This window comes from Agrilus planipennis, unplaced genomic scaffold, assembly GCF_000699045.2.
Source record: "Agrilus planipennis isolate EAB-ADULT unplaced genomic scaffold, Apla_2.0 scaffold24, whole genome shotgun sequence".
NCBI classification, from domain to species: domain Eukaryota; kingdom Metazoa; phylum Arthropoda; class Insecta; order Coleoptera; family Buprestidae; genus Agrilus; species Agrilus planipennis.
In genome coordinates, this window is record NW_020439076.1 from 676,551 (window position 1) to 683,189 (window position 6,639).

The following is a 6,639-nucleotide window of genomic DNA, read 5'->3' on the forward strand; positions in this document are numbered from 1 at the left end:
TCTTAATGTACTATGAACTCTAACTATGAACAGGTAAACTGGTGAATATTATTGTAGCGGGGGCGAATAACTAGAAATTGAATATAATATAATACAGAATATGGAAAGCCCTATCATTAAATATGAGCACAATCGTCATACAACATTTCTTTCCAGTTTATTAGGGTTCTACGAATACCCAGGTAAAATGTAAATTGGTCCTATTGTCACTAACTTAGACACTATTTAAAATTACAAATATGAATTTAAATTAAAAATATTTTAAGTACAAAAAAAAGATAAAACTTAGGACTTAACAACCAAATAATATAAAAGTCTTGAAATTATTGTTAGATGCTTTGTTGCTCATAATGTATATGAGCAAAGCACGACCAAGACCAAGGCTGCCCAAGTCTTAGGGTTAGTCTTGGTCTTGCTCAAATACTTCTGGTCTTGGTCTTTGTGTTAGTTTTAGCTTTGATCTTGCTGATGTAGTCTCTGTTTTGGTCTCTTATTGATATAGTTTCGGTCTTGGTCTTGCGTGTTAAATCTTGGTCTTGCTCATTTATGTTTTTTTAATAATTCTTCTAAGCACAAATTTTTATGTTTATAAATATAAAAGATCAAACGAGCAAGACCAATATTAATACCAAGACCGAATATGTAAGACCAAGACCAAATACCCAAGATTAAGCGAAAAAACATTATTTCCAGTGGACTTACAACTATTTGAAGCAACTTTAATAGACTCTTCTCTTGAAAACAAGACATTTTTATTTTTGAAATTTTCACCTTTTTTTACTAGATTTTAATACTAAATATAAAAAGAACTTTACCATTGTTTGAAAAAAAAAAAGGATGTACAAGAATGTCATCGAAGTAAGTGTTCTTCTAAGCACAAATTTTTCTATTTATAAACACAATGATTGTCTTAAATATTAAAATTTTCTGTCATATATGCGAGCTTTTTAATGAAAACAATTTCGCTACTTGTGAGGTAGTTATCAAAACTAGAGAACTTTCCTTGGCTTTCTCCAGTGCATAAATTGACTCTTTCTCCAACGCATAAATGGACTCTTTAGCAAAAAAAAAAATAGTACAAGGTACTTGAATGAAGTAAAAATGTCGAAAAAAAAAATAGGCTGCCTCTATATTTCAACCATATGTTATCCAGGCATGGGAACAAAGAACACTTACTTCTTGTAGATCCCGATTTTCCAAATAGTGGCAAAGTTTCTTTTTTTTATATTTAGTGTTAAAAACTAGTAATGTAAACTGAAAATTTCAAATACTAAAACTGTTTTGTTCCAATAAACGAATATATTAATGTTGCTTGAAATAGTTGTCATAAAAAAGTCATAGGTAAATCCACCGCAAGTAATAATATTTCGTGTACTCTTACGGATTTGGTCTTGCTATTCTGTTGTTGTTGATGTTAACATATTAATTGCAAACTTGACCAAATTGGATAAGTGTTTCTTGTCAGTGGTGTTGTTGAATAGTGTAATTGGTTTTCAGTTTTAATTAAACCTTTTTTTTTCAAATAGCAATGGGTATGTATAAATGATTAGTAATGAATTTTCGCGAATTTTGTTACCGAATGGGAGTTGTTCTTCATTGTAGTAATTTTTTTTTTACATTATTTCTGTTGGTAAAGTTATCTATGTGTGTAATACAAAAAAACTGAACTGTATTACATTATTAATTTTCAGTTTTGAACTTTCTTACTATTTTTATCTTTATCGTTTTATANAAATTGAAAATGAATTTTCACATTAATATTTGATATTCACCACTATTAAATGTCAAAGTGTTTCATATATACTTGCCCTATAGTTGGGTGTATTTGACGTCTAATTCACGTTAGTGCAAAATATTTGACGGTATATAATTACATTTTTTTCTATTACAATGGATTTCGGGTATAATGACGACGAAGGGACCACTGTAATTTCGTCGTTATATCCGGAAGTCGTTACAGCCAAAAAGATACAGGTACGTTTGTAAAGTTTTCAAAATTTTCCAATTTTGAAACTATTTCCGCCTTTTTTAACAGTAAATGTGCGTCTTGGAGTCATACTTATTCAAAAGTTTGCTAAATACTGTTGCTACTCAGAATATCACTTTGTAACTAAACCATTTTAACTAACATTTATAAACACTCAGTGTAGTGACCCACTCGCTGATCATGTGAGGATGTAAACAAAAGATAAAAAAGCTCTGTGTGTCTTTGGTGGCCGACTCCTGTCGCTATATCTGTATAGGATTACTAGGGATTTGTTACAAATGATTAATTAAAAACAGTAGCCACTTACTAAAGTATGCTTTAAATTCAAGGGACTTAGACTTAACGTCGCTATAGCAAAATGGTCGCTACAACCAAGTCGTAATAAATGTATTTTCAAATGTTTTTTTTTTGCTTTAAAGGTGTAAAAAGAAAAGGTTGGAAGCGTTTGAAATGTGGTGTTATAGGCGGATGATGATATCGTGGGTAGAAAAGGTTAGAAATGAAAAGGTATTGGAAATAATAGCAGAACAGAGGACTCTATGGAAGTCAATAAAAAATAAGCGAGATAGGTTGGTAGGACACCTTCTCAGGCATGAAGGTCTAGTCAGAGACATATTAGAGGCAGAAACGGGAGTTAGGAGGGGTAGAGGCAGACCTAGAGTAGATTACTTTTCGCAAATAGTTAAGGATGTGGGTTGTTCTAGTTTTAAGGGAATGCGAAGGTTAGCTAAGGACAGAAAAGAGTGGAGGTACGTGTCCAACCAGTCTTAGGACTGACGACCTTATGATGATGAAAGGTGTAATTACTGATACGTATTTTAATTCAATGATTTGTTTGCGAATATACATATGTAAACATTACTTCTAGGAATAAAAGGTACTGATATCTAGGTAGTATTACCTGAAATCTATAATTTAAATCGTCAGAAAATAAAGTTACCATTTTTCTTTTTCTTGGACTTTTAGAAAACATCTAATATACCTAATTAGAAAATTCGTTATAGATCTACAATTTTGTGTTACATTCAATCGCTTCTTTCGTTTTAACTTGTTTCTTTCGTTTCAAACTGTATCAAGTTCACACATATTACACTAATACATTTTTTGTCGAACGTTATCATGCGATTAGAGAGTAAGAATATTTACTGTCCTTCGCAAGGATTTCCAAGGTTGCTGTCGAGATCTCTTACTTTAGTAGGTTGTTTACTTCAACAATTATTTAAAATAAAGTTATAATGACTTTGTACGAAAGACGTCCTGTACATATTAAAGATGTTTTAAAATTAAGGAGGTACTAATTACAAATTATGTGCATGCATTATTAAACTACAAATTTTTTCCCGCTGCTTCGCTCGCGTTATTATCTTAAATATGTGTAAAAGATCATCGGCGACCACATAAAATTATTTTTTCTATCCCTCGGGAACGGTGTTTTTTCTTTAGGATAAAAGGTACCCTATGTACTTTTCTACACCTTTGACAATGTGTCTACGAAATTTCATGATGATCGAGTTGTTAAGGTCTTAAATCGACCACATAAAACTAATTTTTCTATCCCTCGGAAACAGTAATTTTTCTTTTAGATAAAAGGTACCCTGTCTTTTTTGTGCCACTGACATTGTGTCTACAAATTTTCATGACGATCGAATGAGTAGTTAAGGCGTGAAATCGACCACATAAAACTAATTTTTCTATCTCTTGGGAACAGTATTTTTTCTTTAGGGTAAAAGGAACTCTGTGTTCTTTTCTGTACCCCTGACAATGTGTACAAAATTTCATGAAAATCGAGTAGTTAAGGTCTTAAATCGACTACATAAAACTAATTTTTCTATCCCTCGGGAACAGTATTTTTTTCTGTATCAAAGGTTACCTATGTCCTTTTTTGTAACCCTGAAATGTGTCTACAAGATTTCATGATGATCGAGTAGTTGAAATAGTAGCCTGAAATCGACCACATAAAACTAATGTTTATAACCCTGGAGAAGAGTATTTTTTCAAGATAAAAGGTACCGGATGTTCTTTTCTGTATCCCTTACAGTATGTCTACAAAATTTCATGACGATCGAGTGAGTAGTTAAGGAGTGAAATCGACCACATTAAACTAATTTTTCTATCCCTCGAGGAAAGTATTTTTTATCTTGATCAAATGTACCCTATGTCCTTTTCTGTATCCCTGAGTATGTGTCTAGAAAAGTTCATGATTATCGAATGAGTAGTTAAGGCGTGAAATCGACCACATGAAACTAATTTTTCTATCCCTCGAGAAAAGTATTTTATATCTGAATAAAAGGTACCCTGTGTCTTTTCCTGTATCCCTGACAATGTGTCTACAAAATTTCATTATAATCGAATGTGTATTTAAGGCGTGAAATCGACCACATGAAACTAATTTTTCTATCCCTCAAGAAAAGTATTTTTTATCTGGATAAAACGTACCCTGTGTCTTTTCCTGTATCCCTGACAATGTGTCTACAAAATTTTCATTATGAGCGAATGTGTATTTAAGGCGTAAAATCGACCACATTAAACTAGTTTTTCTATCACTGGAGAAATGTTTTTTTTTTTGGTGGTTAAAAGGTATCCTATGTCCGTTTCTGTACCCTTGAAATGTGTCTACAAAATTTTATAAAAATGAATTGAGTAGTTAAGATGTGAAATCGACCACATTAGACTAATTTTCTCTATCCCTCCGGAACAGTATTTCTTTTCTGGATAAAAGGTGCTATATGCCCTTTTCTGTACCCCTAACAATGTGTCTACAAAATTTCATGATAATCGATTACTAAATTATTGTTAGAAGTTACAAAAATACAGTTTTTAAAATAAATAGGGAGTTTTTATTTTTTGGGTTATTTCAGGAAGAAACGGTTGTTTTGACGTTTATTGAATTACGGCGTTAGTTTTCAATATTGGTCGTGGACAATGGAGTCAGTATGTGAAAGCCGGATTCGCCGGAGACCATGCCCCATGTCTACTCTTCCATTATAAGTCATCATAGGCATCATAGTGTGTTGGACGATATGAGTTAAAAAGTCTCGAATGCAGGCGATAAAGATGAAGCTCAGAGCAAAAAAGGTATCCTTATCCTGAAGTACCCCATTGAACACGGTATCATTATCAACTGGGGCGACATAAAAAAGATCTGACATCACATGTTCTATAACGAATTGCGTGTATCATCTAAAGAACATCCCATACTCTTAACCCCAAGAGCAATCGTATAAAATGACCCAAATCATGTTCGAAACCTTCAACACCCCAGCCATGTACATCTCCATTCAGGCTGTACTTTCCCTGTTTCTCTGGAGATGGTGTATCCTACACAGTACCCATGTATGAAGATTATGCTTTGCCCCATCGAACAAGAAATGGCCACCGCCGCTGCATCCACATCTTTGAAGAAGAACTGTGAATTGTTTAATGGACAGGTCATCACAACTAATAACAAAAGATTCCTTTGTTTTGAAGTTCTTTTCCAAACTTCCTTCTTGGGTATGGAATCTTCAGGTATCCATGAAACCGTCTGCAACTCCAACATAAAATGCGACGTCGATATCCATAAGGACTTGTACACCATTACTGTATTCGTACCGTCATGCATCCTGGTGAGTAAAACTGGAAGAACATCGTCTCTTTTTGAGGGAGATTGAAGGTTATTTAAAATTGAAAATTAAACGTGCTCCTTCTTATTTTAGGTAGTGCTGATCGTATTGATCCATCTACTATCAGGATCAAGATTATTGCACTCTCAGAAGGGAAATACTCCTTATGGATTGGTGGATCTATCTTGGCTTCTCTTTCCACTTTTCAACAGACGTGAATTTCGAATCAAGAATTCGTTAAATCCGGCCCTGGAATCGTACACCGCAAGTGCTTCTAAACAGTACCGGGACTGTTCATTATTTATTATTACCAGTAATTTTGTACTATTACGTTACCAACTATCATTATTATCCATCATAAAAAACATTTTATAATAAAATTATTGGTTCATACTCTGTACTTTAATTATAATTTATTTACGTACTTAATATTAATGAAATAAACATCACTAGTATTAATAAATAAAATTTTTGTTACTGGTAATCTTCTCGTGTCTTATTTATTGTAGTCTTCAATTTCGAAATTAAAAATATGCAAAAAGAAAATGATTAGGATTCGTATCAAAATAATGAACTCTAGGCCATTTTAAATCTAATAATTGTTTTAAAAATGCGAACGAATTCATACCATGGTTTTGAATAATACTTTATTGTGAAGTCTTTGTAGCTTTGCGTTTGAGTATTTCAGAAATTCTCGGTACTGTTCATGAGCACTGATGATCTCGCCAGCAGCTTTTTACGTTCGACTGCGCAGCCGAGTTCCTTAGCAGATTGTGTCGAATATGTACGTCCCGCTGGGTGGCAGTTCTGGGTGCGTTTTATGAAAATTCATGGCTTTTATATCAATTTTATTTGTTCCAAAAAGTTGGATTAGCAGTTACATCACAGTTGAAGCAAGTGCACTATTATACGAGGGTGGATTGATAAGTTTCCGGCCTAACCAAGAGATGACGCCACTAGGCCTACCTTGAGGTGACATTCTATAGTACCATCCTTGGATAGCTTGTAGCTATAGTTTCAGCCCGATCTCCTTGCTAGTGTAGGTTTGAC

At 33.4% G+C, this 6,639-nt stretch overlaps 1 pseudogene; it reads left to right on the forward strand.

Moving 5' to 3' along the window:
- LOC108741886 overlaps nucleotides 1-5,905 on the forward strand; it is a 16,362-nt pseudogene extending 10,457 nt beyond the window's left edge.
- Nucleotides 5,906-6,639: the final 734 nt, after the last annotated feature.